At 47.2% G+C, this 16,005-nt stretch overlaps 1 protein-coding gene across 1 annotated transcript in view; it reads left to right on the plus strand.

Moving 5' to 3' along the window:
* Positions 1-16,005, plus strand: part of SULT4A1 (sulfotransferase family 4A member 1) — a 996,812-nt gene that overhangs the window by 605,702 nt on the left and 375,105 nt on the right. The window lies entirely within an intron of this gene.

The following is a 16,005-nucleotide window of genomic DNA, read 5'->3' on the forward strand; positions in this document are numbered from 1 at the left end:
GTTTCTCCATGTTGGTCAGGCTGGTCTCAAACTCCCCAACCTCAGGTGATCCGTGCCCGGCCAAGAGAAGTGGAGCCTTTAACAGGTGATTGGGGCCGGGTGCGGTGGCGCATGCCTGTAATCCTAGCACTTTGGGGGGCCAAGGCGGTGGATCACTTGAGGATAGAAGTTCAAAGCCAGCCTGGCCAACATGGCGAAACTCCGTCTCTACTAAAAATACAAAACAATTAGCCAGGTGTGGTGGCAGACACCTGTAATCCCAGCTAGTCGGAGGCCGAGGCAGGAGAATTGCTTGAACCAGGGAAGCGGAGGTTGCAGTGAGCTGAGATCACGCCATTGCACTCCAGCCTGGGTGACAGAGCAAGACTACATCTCAAAAAAAAAAAAAAAAAAAAAAAAAAGAGGTGATTGGATTGTGAGGGTTCTGCCCTCGTGAATGGGTTAATCCATTCACAGATTAGAAGCTTAATAGATGAATGGGCTAATGAATTAATGGGTTATGACGAGAGTGGCACTAGTGGCTTTATACAAGAAGGAAGAGAGACCTGAGCCAGCACACTGAGCCCCTCACCATGCGATGCCCTGTGCCACCTCGGGACTCTGCAGAGGACAAGGCAGCTGTGACTGCCTCCATCATAAAGCACGGTGAGGCCAGGGAGTATGACCACTCCTGGGACACTCAGAGCCCTGCTCTCACACCCTGAGAAGCCCAAGGCACACAGGGAGGCCACTTGTGCCCCCTTGCTCCATTGGCAGCACCAGCCAAGTCCACCTGGGACCCGAGGTGGGAGTGAACCCCCGCCCCAGGATGAGTTCAGCCCCAGGATCCGGTCACCTCCTGCCTGTCCAGCCTTCCCACCTGAGGCCCCAGAAACTGGGGAGGGGAGCTGAGACCCCCGCCGGCCCCTGGCCAGATTCCTCAACCAGAGAGGCCAGGAACATGGCAAGACCCAAAACCATGGTTCTCTCATGCGTGGAGGTTTATCAGGCCGCTGGAGGAAACTGGAAGGCAGGAAAGACGGGAAGCTGTTATGGTTGGCATCAGAATCCTCACCCCCACACCCCCACAATGAGGAAGCCTCCCTGGGGCAGTGGCCACGCAGGGAAAGCATGAGCAGGGGTTTGAACGCGGCGGTCTGTGCGCAGCTGCTACCTTGCTAGAGAGCAGCTTGGGTGATTAGACCTGCAGGATCCCCCAACTGTGGGAAGGCAGGTCAGGTCTGGAGCAGGAGCGCGGGGGGCTCCATTGGAAAGAAGTTGCCGAGTGTCCCAGCCCTGGGGGTCTCAGAGCACAGCTTTTCTGGAGCAACCCCATTTCAATAGCTCCAGGTCCAGGTCCAGGCATTACGGGGTGCAAAACTTCTACCATTTGTCATTTTAACTAAAGAAACACAAAGATATTTTCCTCTTACCAGGTATATAGAAACGACACCATGTGGGCCAGGCGAGGTGGCTCACACCTGTAATCCCAGCACTTTGGGAGGCCGAGGCAGGCGGATCACCTGAGGTCAGGAATTCAAGCCCAGCCTAGCCAAAATGGTGAAACCCCATCTCCACTAAAAATACAAAAATTAGCCAGGTGTGGCGGCGGGAGCCTGTAATCCCAGCTACTCAGGAGGCTGAGGCAGGAGAATCGCTTGAACCCAGGAGGAGACCACGCCGCTGCACATGCATGACTGGGGCCCTCCCAGTACCTTGGAAGCTGCCGTGTGAGGGAGGGAGGAGCTCTGAGGTTGCCCCAGCTCCTAGGAAGTCCACTCTGCTCTTTAGGGATCCTGCCCCTTGCTCCGGAAACCATCACCACATCACACCTGGCCCACTGTCACAGCACCACAGAACCCTGTTGTCAGCTGCTCCCAGGGAAATACGGCCAGAGATGTGTGTGCGTTGCGGGTGGTCGGTGGGGCGGTTGCTTCTGAGAAGCCCAGAACTGGGAGGGTGATGCCCTGGAATCTCAAGGTCGCAGCCTCCTGCCCTAAAAGGAAGGGGGAGACCCAAGCTGTGAGTGGGGAAAGGCCTTGTCCTCTCAGTCTGCCTGTACCCCCAGATGAGTTAGACGTGTGATTAGGTTTGAGCGGCATCATGAGAATAGTATGACCGACGCTTTCTACGCGACCCAGGGACTCTGGTCTTACCCTTGGTCCCAATGACATCCTACCTGTCCCCAGGAGCTCCTAAATGGTGAATGGACATCAGCTGATGGGCCCTGTCTGACCACCACAGCCCAGATTTTGACAGCCAGAGCAGACAGGACAGGGCATAGGGTCTGTGCCCAAGGTGGCCTGAACAAGGCACCTGGCCCTGGGTGCGGAACCCAACCCATTAGGAGCACCCCATTCTCCCCTGCACATTGGAGGCCGGAACCCTGTGCAGACTCCCCAGAAGGTGGTTCCTCCCTCTGCTGACACCCCTCTCTATGGGGATTCACTGCCTCTAAGGCCATGGATGCCATTCTTGCCCATTAGAAAGCTCTGTCTGGCCAGGCACAGTAGTTCACACCTGTAGTCCCAGCACTTCAGGAAGCTGAGGCAGGAGGATCACTTGAGGCCAGGGGTTCGAGACCAACCTGGACAACATAGTGTATCCCCACCTCTAAAAAAATTTAAAAATTAGCTGGGCATGGTAGCATATGCCTGTTGTCCCAGCTACTCGGGAGGCAGAGGTGAGAGGATTGCTTGAGCCCAGGAGGTTGAGGCTGCAGTGAACCATGTTCTCACCACTGCACTCCAGCCTGAAAAACAGAGCAAGACCCTGTCAAAAAAAAAAAAAAAAAAAAAAAAATCCGCTCTGCCTGATGCTGATGTAGAACGTGCCTGCTGCGCCGGGTCAGCTGGGGCCTCTGCCTCCCGCAGGTGAGCCCACAGGGAAGCTGAGTCTCCGTCTTAGGCTGTGGGCTCCCTCACACCTGTTTCTTACCTCCCTCAGCCCCTGGGGCTCAGGCTGTTTCCTTCTTCCAGAACAGCTACCCCAGCCCGCTCTGCCCTCCAGCAGAGTCAGGACCAGCTCTTCCAGAAGATTTCATCTCCCAGTACACCCCACACTAATTGTGTCCTTGAGAAGAAAGCACCAAAGCCTTTTCTGGCTGGTGTATACAGTTGTCCCTTAGTATCCTGGTGATTGGTTCCAGGACCCCCCGAGGATACTAAAATCCACAAATGCTCAAGTCGTTGATATAAAATGACCTAGTATTTGCATATAACCTACACACATCCTCCCGTGTACTTATACATCATCTCTAGATTACTTATAATCCTGATACAATGTAAATGCTATGTAAACAGTATACTATATTTTTAAATTTGTATTATTATTTTTTGTGTGTGTGGAGACAGAGTCTCATTCTGTCACCAGGCTGGAGTGCAGTGGCATGATCTTGGCTCGCTGCAACCTCCGCCTCCTGAGTTCAAGTGATTCTCCTGCCTCAGCCTCCCGAGTAGCTGGAATTACAGGCATGCCGCACCATACCCAGCTAATTTTTGTATTTTTAGTAGAGACAGGGTTTCACCATGTTGGCCAGGTTGGTCTCAAACTCCTGACCTCAAGTGATCCACCTGCCTCGGCTTCCCCAAATGCTGGGATTACAGGCATGAGCCACCGTGCCCTGCCTTTCTTCTGTATATTCTTGATCCAAGGTTGTTGAATCTGAAGATGTGGAACCCGCAGACATCGAAGGCTGACTGTACCAACGTGATGGAGAAGACTATCTATAGATAAATTCAACCCCTCCCCCACTGTCTGGCTGGTTCAGGGGCGGGGCTGGGCTGGGAGACAGAGCTAGACACGGGGAAGGCTTTCCTGAATGGAGGAGGATGGTGGAAGAGCAGATGCCTCCATGTGGGGACTCGAAATGGAGAGGGAGGATTTTAAAGATACTTTTTGCTGCTTATTAAAAATCTACTATATGCTACCAGAGAATGCTTCTATTTTCCACAGTATGGCAGACTTAATCGCTGAACAAGAGTCCCACTGCAAAGCAACGGAAAATATAATGTATAGGTATATATGTATATGAATGTATTTCATATGTGCATATATAGAGAGATCTATAATGTATGTGTTAAAATGCACCACACTGAGCAAGAACAAGGAAAACACGTACCAGAGAAGTACAAGTGAACGTGAAATCCCAAGAGGTGAGCAGCTGCCAAAGCTGGCTTTGCCTGGGGGACCTCGGCCACGCCTGGTTACCTGATCTTCCTTTGTCATGACCACATATGGCCCTGGGCATGGGAGGAAAGCCAGGGCCCACCCAGCAAGGGAAATCAGGAAACCCGGTGGGGTGCAGTGGCTCACACCTGTAATCCCAGCACTTTGGGAGGCCAAGGTAGGCAGATCACTTGAGGTCGAGTTCGAATCCAGCCTGACCAACATGGTGAAACTCATCTCTACTAAAACACAGCAATTAGCTGGGCGTGGTGGTGGGCGCCTGTAGTCCCAGCTACTCAGGAGGCTGAGGCAGGAAAGTCACTTGAACCCAGGAGGTGGAAGTTGCAGTGAGCCGAGATCGCACCACTGCACTCCAGCCTGGGCGACAGAGTGAGACTCTGTCTCGAAAAACGATCAGGAAACCCCACATAAAGCTGGTATCCCCCAAAGGACTGTGCTGTCACTATTGGAATAAGATGGGGAAGGAGGGGCTGAAGAAAGGGAAAGCAAGGATACTGGTCTATATCAATCTTGGACATGAGTAAAAAATGAATAAAAACCTCCCCTAAAGAGTCATAACCACCAGCCAGATGGGCTCAGCCAGGGCTCATAACCACAGCCGTAACATGGGTTTTACACTAGCTGTGTGGACCCCAAATCCTTAGGCTAGGATTTTCATATAAAAGAGGCAAATTGGAGTGACCCTACACACCCGGCAGAAGCAGATATGAATAATCTCCGGTGGTTCCCATTTTCAGCCTACGCCTTGAAGAATTCTCCACAATTAATTTGAAAGGACCACAATCAAAACCCACAAAGACCCACAAGGGAAAAAGCACCATGAGCAAGCATCAAGGTAAACAACAGACAGCACAGTGAAGCTGCAAAGGTTTGGATATTAGCGTCATCAGACACAGAACAGAACATAAAGATAATCCATAGAAAGAATTAAAGGAAGGGTTCAAAAATACGAATAATATGAATAAAGAACAGACTACAAAAAGGCCAAGATATTTTGAAAAAGAAGCAAATAAAACTCCTAGAAAGGAAAAATCTAATTGAAATAAAATGAACGATTAAATAGAGTTGATGCAGCTGTTTTAGTCAAGTGCTATAGTGTTTGTACACTGCTGCTGTAACAAACACCAAATGAGTAGGAGTTCAAATATTTCTTGCTCATATACAGTTCAGAATGAGTGTTCCTGACTGGCACGCAGCTCTCCTCCCAGGGTGACTCTGTCTGTGGCTCCAGCATCTCAGCACATGGCTTCCAATCTCACCAGGCTTGTTGGCATCACCAGAGCATCAGGGTATCAGAGTATCAGGTCATGCAGGGGACCGGGTTTGAGGACCAGGCTCAGTAATGTTGTGTTTCACTTGATTCACATTTTATTGACTAGAACTCATTTATATGACCACGCTGGATTGCAAATAAGGCGGGGCATGCAGTCCAGCTGCGTGCCCAGCAGGAAGAGGAGATGGGCTTGGTGAGTGGCCAGGCCATCTGGGCCATGGCTGTTGAAGAAAGGTAGAGACCCCAGTCAGTGCTAGCCATGGCCATTGTTTAGCTGATAGCACTTTTCAAAACCCTGCCCACCATTATTGCAGTTCATCCTTAACATGGATTCCCATCCTGGAGGTTGAACTAAGCAGGCAGGATCGTTCCATTTTACAGATGAGGAAACTCAGGCTCAAAAGGGGCAGGGACCGGTCCAAAACTACATAGCTGCTAAGGGGCCCAGTAAGACTGGAGCCAGGACTTCCCATATCACACTCCTGCCTCTTATTCCAGACAGCCGGGGAAAGGAGAGGCATCATGGAGCCACAGGTTCTCCATTTGCCCCTGTGTTTTCAGCTGAGCTGGTGAGCCTACCAGCCCAGCACAGGGGCCGAGAAGATGGGCTCAAGTCAGAGCTGAGCCCCGCTTGAACACTGGCATCCTGGGGTGCTGGGGTGGCCAGCTGGGTGGGCTGCAAGTTAAAGCAGCAGGTCTAGATCTGACTCACCCAGGAGAGTTAAGAGGTCATGTTAGTGGGTCAGTCCACAAGTATTTACCCAGGGCTAGGTGCTGCTGTGGGTCTCCAACAAGCAAAGCCTAGAAGCTGAGACACAAAATCCAGGTAGGACTCACCTGATGAGCTGGCCTTTTAGTGCCTAACTCTGAGTGCCAGAGACGTGCCAGGCCTCTAACCTCACGTACTTCATGTCACTGCATCCTCACCCGGACCTATGGAGAAGGGCCTTCCAGCACTGTTTTTGTGCCTGTAGTGATGATGACTGTGATGGTGATGGTGATGGTGATGGTGATGGTGATGATGATAATGATGATGATGATGTGATGGTGATGATAGTGATAATAGTAGTGATGATGGTGACAATGATGGTGATGGTGACAATGATGATGGTAGTGATAGTGATGATGCAGTGGTTATGTTGGTGACGGTGTAATGGTGGTGATAATGGTGACAGTGGTGTACTGGTGGTGATGGTGATGACAGTGACAATGATAATGATGGAGGTGATGACAATGTGATGGTGATGGTGACAGTGGAGGTGATGATGAGGATGATGACGGTGATAATGAGATGTAATGGTGATGATGGTGACAGTGGTGGTGATGACACCGATGATGTCATCTGACATTTATTGAATGTTATGTGTCCAGCAAACTTCAAGCTCTCCAGACACTCAACTTTTTTAATAGCCCTATAAAGAATAGATTCCTTTTGCCTCCATTTGACATAGAAGGAAACTGAGGCTTAGGGAGGTAAGTGATTTGCCTGGGGTCACAGAGTGAGGTGAGGATGTGCCCAGGATTCATACCCCAGGGTCTAACTCAAGCATCACTCTAAGCACTGCACCACCCAGCCCCTTCCACCCTGGGCCACAGCTCCCCTGGGATAGAGCCTCAGTCTGAGCACTTTTTTTATACCCAGCTCTGTGCCCTGGGCCTGCACACAGTAGGTGGAGTTCTCTTACAAATGATGTGTGCACTGTGATTTTGCACATTTGTAAAAACCCACCTAGGTATTAATGCATCACCTTTCTAGGTAATAATAAACAAACCCATATGAAATGCTTGTGGATAAATAAATGACTTCATGCAATTGTTGGCCAACCCAGCTCCACTGGCTGACTCTTCTTGGAAGAATCATTTCTGGGACATCATCATCTACTTTCTTACCAGCCAGGCCCCTCAGCCCAGTCCCCCACTGACCTAGGGGCCCAGGACATTCCCTGGGCCACACCCCCAGGGGGTGGGGACCCCATGTGTCTCTAGGTCCATGATGCCCCTCTGCTCACCACTGCCCAAGTCTTACAAGGAAAGAAGGCTGGTGGGGCAGGGATGGGGGTTGGGATGGTTTTGGCAGCTTTGATCCATTGCCAGAAGATATGGGGGCAGGAACACACTTTTCTCTAGACAAGCTGTTCGCTTACCAGCTGACTTTGGTAAAAAGAAAAAAAAAAAAATTCCTAGCTCCATCTGTTCCCAGAGCGGAGCTGGTGTGAGTCCTGGGGCTTCCTGCAGCTCAGGCGGCCAGACCCAGTTTCAGACTCCAAGACAGCTGCCCTCTGGATTATTTTGGGAAGCAGCTCAACTCCGAGGCACCCCAGCCTTCGAGGCATTTCCCTTCACTTCGAAGCTGTTTGCACACCCAGCCCAAGCTGCCAGCTCCTTCTCTGGCCCTGGACGCCTTCCTGTTCAGCTTGCTATAATTATCCTGCTTCCAACTTCTGCTGCAACTTCTACTGGAGTCGGATTTCTTGGGATGGAGGAAGAGAGAAAAAGAGCGAAGGCCATGGATAGTGAAACAAGGGGAGGAAAGGGCTCCCTGCTCCTGCCTCGTCTCAGTCTTCTTTGTGGGAACCACTTCTTCCACCCACCCACAGGCACCTGGGGCCCCCAGGCATCCACCTTGTTCCACGGTGAACACTCTTCCCCACTCTCGTCTCAAATAATGTTGCCACTCCATTTCTGAATGACAAGTTCCTGGTGCAGGTGGGATGAGGGCATCTTGGGCAGAGAGAACAGCATCAGAAAGACTTGGAAAGATCACAGAGATGTCAGGGATATAACTGGAAGCAGTGTGGAAAGGTTGAGGCAGGGAAGGAGACAGAACACAATGAGCAGGAGGACCACAAAGCCAGCAGCACCAGAGCACCCAGAGTCCAGAAGCTGCCTGGAGGCTGGGACCTGAGAAGGTTGGAGCAGGATGGTAGTGAGACTGGGTTCCCAGGACAAAAACACTCTGGCGGCTGGTGCAGAAGTGAAGTCAGAGGGACAAGAAAGGGAGGCCAGCTGGAAAGTTCCAGAGTGAGGATTAGGGAACGGGGCAAGTTCTGACTTGGATGTGGTGAGCTTGGGGTGGGTACCCCAGGCAGAGCTATGCCCTGGGAAGTTCAAAATGTGGATTAGGTCAGAAAGTAGAACAGTGGTTGTCCGGGGCTAGGGGAGGAGGATAGGGGTAGTTATTATTTAATGGATGCAGAGTTTCAGTTTTGCAAGATGAAAAGAGTCTTGTGGATGGAGGGTGGTGACAGTTGCATAATAATAGGAATGTACTTAATACTGCTGAATATGCTTAAAAATGGTAAGATGGTACATTTTGTGTTATGTGTATTTTACCACACACAAAAAATAAAAAAAAAAAAAGAAAGAAATGTGGGTCTGGAGCTCAGGGCTAGCGCTGCAGTGGAGACTGGAGAGTGACCCTTAGGGAGGAGGGACAGGAATTTTAGAAGCAGAAGGCATCACCAGGAAAGCTGTTTGGAGTGGGAAGGACCAATACTGAATTTATTTCTGTAGGTACACAAGCTCACTAACATATAACCAACACTACACAAAATGATCAAGAAAGTCTTTTAGGCAGGAAGAAAATAATACCAAATGGAAAACGAAACAGTGAGCATCAGGAACAATAAGTATGTGGGTAAATATAAAAGACTTTCTTCTAATTAAAAAAAAAACTATTTAAAAGGCAATCGATGTGGTTGGATACCATGGCTCATGCCTGTAATCCCAGCACACTGGGAGGCCAACGCAAATGGATCACTTGAGGCCAGGAGTTGGAGACCAGCCTGGACAACATAGGAGACCCCATCTCTAAACAAAACAAAACAAAACAAAACACCCAAAAAAGTTAGCCAAGTGTGGTGGTGCATGCCTGTAGCCCTAGTAACTCAGGAGGCTGAAGTGGGAGGATCAATTGAGCCTGGGAGGTTGAGGCTGCAGTGAGTACTGCAGTCTGGGTGACAGAGAGAGACTGTATCTCAAAAGGAGACAATTGACATTTTTAAGCAAAAGTAATATATTGTGAAATTTATTCTACAGAAATGAGACACGTGATAATAGGACACAGAAGAGTGAAGTGGAAGTAATATTACTTAAAGGTAGACTGTAATAAGTTAAGATGTTATAATAGATTAAAAGGTGGCCTCCAAAAAGATTTGTCCACATGCTAATGCCCAGAACCTGTGAATGTTAGCTTCTTTGGAAAAAAGGTTTTTGCAGATATAATTAAATTAATGATCTTGAGATTAGATAATCGTGGATTATCTGGGTGGGTCCTAAATCCCATGACAAGTGCCCTTATAAGAGACACACAGAGGAGGGATAGACAGAAAAAGGAGAAAGAAGCAAAGTGACTGTGGAGGTAGATATTAAAGCGATGCACCCACAAGCCCAGAGATGCTGGTAGCCACCAGAAGCTTGAAGATGCAAGGAACAGCTTTCTCTCTAGAGCCTCCAGAGGGAATGTGGACCTTCCAACACCTTAATTTCAGACATCTGGCTTCCAGAATTGTGGGAGAATAAATTTCTACTGTTTTAAGCCAAAAAGTTTGTGGTAATTCGTTATAGCAACCACAGGACATGAATGCAGATGTGTATATAAAGTCTAGAGCAACCACTAGGAAAAGAAAATAAAGAAATACAGCTGGTAAGCCAATAATGAAAATAAATTCACATAGCTAAAAAGTTCTCAATCCAAAAGAAATAAGAAAAACATATGAACAAGGCAAATAGCAAGATGGCATTAATAATTCCATTAAATGTAAATAGGACTAGAGGTACCTTGAATAGTCAAATTCACAGAGACAGAAAGTAGAATAGTGGTTACCATGGACTGAGGGAGGGGAGAACGGAGAGTTAGTATTTCCTGGGTGCAGAGTCTCAGTTTGGGTTGATGAAAAAGTTCTGGAGATGAACCTATAAAGAACTCAAACAAATTTACAAGAAAAAAACAACCCCATCAAAAAGTGGGCAAAGGATATGAACAGACATTTCTCAAAAGAAGACATTCATACAGCCAACAGACACATGAAAAAATGCTCATCATCACTGGCCATCAGAGAAATGCAAATCAAAACCACGGTGAGATACCATCTCACACCAGTTAGAACGGCAATCATTAAAAAGTCAGGAAATAACAGGTGCTGGAGAGGATGTAGAGAAATAGGAACACTTTTACACTGTTGGTGGGATTGTAAACTAGTTCAACCAGCGTGGAAAACAGTATGGCGATTCCTCAAGGATCTAGAACTAGAAATACCACATGACCCAGCCATCCCATTACTGGGTATATACCCAAAGGATTATAAATCATGCTGCTATAAAGACACATGCACACGTATGTTTATTGCGGCACTATTCACAATAGCAAAGACTTGGAATCAACCCAAATATCTGTCAGTGACAGACTGGATTAAGAAAATGTGGCACATATACACTGTGGAATACTATGTAGTCATAAAAAAGGATGAGTTCGTGTCCTTTGTAGGGACATGGAAATAGCTGGAAACCATCATTCTCAGCAAACTATCACAAAAACAGAAAACCAAACACCGCATGTTCTCACTCATAGGTGGGAATTGAACAATGAGATCACTTGGACACAGGAAGGGGAACATCACACACCAGGGCCTATTGTGGGGAGGGGTATGGGGGAGGGATGCCATTGGGAGTTATACCTGATGTAAATGACGAGTTGATGGGTGCTGACGAGTTGATGGGTGCAGCACACCAACATGGCACACGTATACATATGTAACAAACCTGCACGTTGTGCACATGTGCCCTAGAACTTAAAGTATAATAAATAAATAAATAAAAATAAAATGGGTTCAATCAGAACTGCAAGGGAAAAAAAAAAGGAAAAGTTCTGGAGATGGATGGAGGTGATGGTTGCACAACAGTATGAATGTACTTAATGCCACTGAATTGTACACTTAAAATGACTAAAATGGTTAACTTTATGCTAGGTATATTTTGCCACAATAAAAAATGTAAGTGGACTAAACCCTCTAATTAAAAGGCAGAGGTTTTGTATAAAAAGACACAGTTATTTGTGTCTATAAGAAACCTACCTTAAATAGACTCGGTTTAAAAGTATAGAAAAAGATACACCATGCTAATACTAACAGATTGAGTGGCTATATTAATATCAGACAAAGCAGATTTCAGAGTAAGAGATATTACAAGGGATAAAGGAGACAAAAGGACACTATAATCTTATATGAGTTATGAAACAAAAATTGATAGCATTGAAAGGGGAAATAGAGAAATATACAGTTACAGTTGAAGATTTTAACACTTCACTCTTAGTAATTGATAGAAGCAGTAGAGAGAAAATTAGTAAGGATATAAAAGATCTGAAGAACATAATCAACCAACTAACTGACATTTATGAAACATTTTGTCCAACAGCAGCAGAGCACACATTCTTTTTCAAGTGTATACAGAATATTTACCAAGATAGACCATAATCTAGTACATAAAACAAGTCATAATGCATTTTAAATGATTTAAATCATACAAAGTATGTTCTCTGACCACAACAAAACCCAGTGCCAAAAGATAGCTGGAAAAAAAATCCCCAAATATTTGGAAATTATACACTTCTAAATAACCCATGAGTGAAAGAGGAAGTCACATTTGAAATTACAAGATATTCTGAACTTCATGAAGGTGAAAACACAACATATTAGTATTTGTGGGATGCAGCTAAAGCTGTTCTTAGAAAAAAAAATCCAGCATTAAATGTTTATATAAAAGAAGAATGTTCTCAAATCAATGATCTTAGCTCCCCAATATATTTAAGATGCCAGTTTTCCCCAATTTGATCTAAAGAACACAATTCCAGTCAAAATTTCAGCAGGCTTTTGGGCAGAAAATGACAAACTTACTCTAAATTTTATGTAGAAACCAAAAGAATTAAAAAGACCTAGAAGAACCAAAATAATTTTTGAAATGAACAAAATTGGAGGACTTATTTTTGTATTTTTAGTGGAGACATAGTTTCACCATGTTGGCCAGGCTGGTCTCGAACTTCTGACCTCAAGTGATCCACCTGGATTGAGTGAAATTCCATCTCAAAAAAAAAAAAAAAAATTGGAGGACTTATACTACCTGCTTTCAAGACTTGTTATAAACCTCCAGTAATCACGACACTATAGTATTGGCATAAAAATACACATATCCACATAAAGATGTAGATTGTGTAGATCAACAGACCAGAATAACACATAATAGAGAGTCCAGAAATTGACCTAAATATATATGGCAAATTGATTTTCTACAAAAGTGCCAAGGTGATATGATGGGGAAAGGAAAATCTTTACATGAATAGTACTGGAACAATTATGCATTTATATATATACACATATATGTATATATGTATACACATACACAGGCAAGAAAAGAAAATTTTAAAAATGACCTATTACCTCACCCCATATACAAAGATTAACTCAAGATGGATCATAGACCTAAATATAGGAGCTCAAATTATAAAACTTCTAGATTAAAAAAAAAGGCAAATGATTTGAACAGACACTTTACCAAAGGTATACAGATGGAAACATACATGAAAAGACGTTGTTATGGACTAAATGTCTGTGTACCCCCAAAATTTACATGTTGAACCTCTAACTCCCAGTGTAGTAGTATTTGCAGGTGGGGCCTCTGGGAGGTGATTAGGGTCAGATCAGGTCACGAGGACGGAGCCTCATGATGGGATTCATTTTCTTATAAGAGGAAGAAACACCAGAGCACTCTGATGCTCTTGTTCTCTTCTCTCTCCCCTTCTCTCTCTCTCTCTCTCTCTCTTCCCTTGACCTTGTAAGGACGGAGAGAAGGAAGTCATCTGTGTGCCAGGAAGAGAGCCTCACCAGGAGCCAAATCTGCCAGCACCTTGATCTTGAACTTACCAGCCTTCAGAACTGTGAGGAATACATCTCTATGGTATTCTTCAGCCCAAGCTGACTAACACACATACTCAGTACTATTAGTCATTAGGGAAATAAATTTAAAACTACAATGTGATACCATTGTACCCTCCAGAATGGCTAAAATGGAAAAGATGGACAGTACCAAGTGTTGGCGAGGATGTGGAGTAACTAGAACATCTCATACATTGCTGTGAATGGTACATTTACTTTGGAAAACAGTTGGCAGTCTTTTTTTTTTTTTTTTTTTTTTTTTTTTTTGAAGCAGTCTTGCTCTGTTGCCCAGGCTTGAGTGCAGTGGTGCTATCTCGGCTCATTGCAACTTCACCTCACAGGTTCAAGAGTTTTTATCTGCCTCAGCCTCCCGAGTAGCTGGGATTACAGGTGTGCACCACATCTGGCTAATTTTTGTATTTTTAGTAGAGATGGCGTTTCACCATGTTGGCCAGGCGGGTCTTGAACTCCTGACCTCAGGTGATCTGCCCACCTCAGCCTCCCAAAGTGCTGGGATTATAGACATGCACCACCCCACTCAGCCTAGTTGGCAGTTTCTTATACAGTAAAATATACACTAATATGACCCAGCCACATCAGTCTTAGGTACTTACTCAGGAAAAATGAAAGCATAGGTCCCACGCCAAGACTTAAACATGAATACCAATGCCACTCATAAAAATTAAAAACCCGGCCGGGCGCGGTGGCTCAAGCCTGTAATCCCAGCACTTTGGGAGGCCGAGACGGGCGGATCACTAGGTCAGGAGATCGAGACCATCCTGGCTAACACGGTGAAACCCCGTCTCTACTAAAAAATACAAAAAACTAGCCGGGCGAGGTGGCGGGCGCCTGTAGTCCCAGCTACTCAGGAGGCTGAGACAGGAGAATGGCCCGAACCCGGGAGGCAGAGCTTGCAATGAGCTGAGATCCGGCCACTGCACTCCAGCCTGGGCGACAGAGCGAGACTCCGTCTCAAAAAAAAAAAAAAAAAAAAAAATTAAAACCCCAAAAGAACCCCAAAGGGCCATCAACTGGCAAATGCATACACAAATTGCTGTGTACCCATATAATGGTGCTGTACTAAGGACATGGGTGGTTGATAAAACAAACAATGAAGATACTCTCAATAGCATTACGCTAAGTGAAAGAAATCAGACACAAAAAGCAACATACCATAGGATACAGTTTATAAGAAATTCTAGACAAGGCTAAATGATGGTGACAGAAAGCAGATGAGTGGTCCCCAGGGCCAGGGGCTGGGAGAAGGGGATTGGCTGCAGACAGGTGCAGAAAGTTGCATGGTGATGGGAATGTCCCATGTCTGGATAACGATGGTGGTGGTTACGTTGACTGCATGCATTTGTCAAAACTCATCAAATTGTACACTTCAAACTGGGAAGTTATTCCTCAATAAAGCTACAGAAATTAAATAAGTCACATTTTTTTTTTAATTGCTGTCAAATAGAACAAGAGTAAGGATGTGGAACAGCCAGGCAGAGCCAGCCTGCAGTGAGTGGGGCCCGAGCAAGTGAGGACGCAAAGACCCCAAGAAGTGGGGCTGGATTTCAGGCTTTCGGGATGAAGCCAGCTGAAAGAGGTTGAGCCTGTGTCCCCAGAAGCTCAAGGAGAGGACCTGAGGCGCTGGAGGGGGCATCTCAATGGAGGGGGCACCTGAGCAGGTGGAAGGAGCTGGGCTTCAGGTACCTGGTGTGGGAGGATGCACATTGCCCAGAGGCAGCTGGGGTAGGGTGGGTATCCATGAAGAGGGGTGCATCTGAGTGCTCGCATGGAACCCGCTTATGGGCTTGGGTTTGCCCTGTGAACTGGGAGCTGAGAGGGGCAGGCAGATGGGAGGCTAAGTGAAGGGAAGACCCTTCAAGGCCTCCTCACACCCAGACACCAGCTCTCAGGGCTGACCTGGTGCCACGTCCCTGGCTCCCATCTTGCTCTCCCGAAGGACATCTGCCCAGGCGCCCCCTGTGGGTGTCAGTGATGACCTATCCCCTAACCCCCCTCTAAAGCCCCTCCCCAAGGCCACAGCTGTCAAACTGTGAAAACCCCAGACCCAAAGGCCTCTTCAGGGTCTAAGGAGGAGCAGCAGCCTGGGGCAGTGGTTGCCCTCCCCACCAGCCTCACCCCTCCCTGCCAGTACCACCCCTCCCCACCAACCTCACTCCTCTCCACCAGCCTCAGCCCCCCTGCCAGCCTCACCCCTCCCTGGCAGCCTCACCCCTCCCCACCAGCCCACCCCTCCCCACCAGCCTCACCCCTCCCCTCCAGTCCCAGCCCTCCCCACCAATCTCACCCCTCCCCGCCAGCCTCAGCCCTCCCCGCCAGCCTCCTCCCCTGCTCCCATCAGCCATCAGCTCAGCCCCACTCTGGAAGCCCTGGACCGACTATGTGCAATTCTCCCACGCAACTCTTATGTGCAGAAAACGCCAAGTCTCACTGGAACGAGTGGGAAACCACAGCTCCCGAGGATAGACTGGAGACAACCTGAACCCACCAACCAACCGCGAAGATCGTTTCTTTGTGACTTTTGGGCAAAACCCATGAGAGCAGCTGCAGGGCTCAGCCCGGCCTGTGCTGCTTTAACAGTCACTGAATCCACTTCTCCTGGTGGGTGGGAGCGTGGCTATG

The sequence above is a fragment of the Macaca thibetana genome, chromosome 10 (assembly GCF_024542745.1).
Source record: "Macaca thibetana thibetana isolate TM-01 chromosome 10, ASM2454274v1, whole genome shotgun sequence".
NCBI lineage: Eukaryota > Metazoa > Chordata > Mammalia > Primates > Cercopithecidae > Macaca > Macaca thibetana.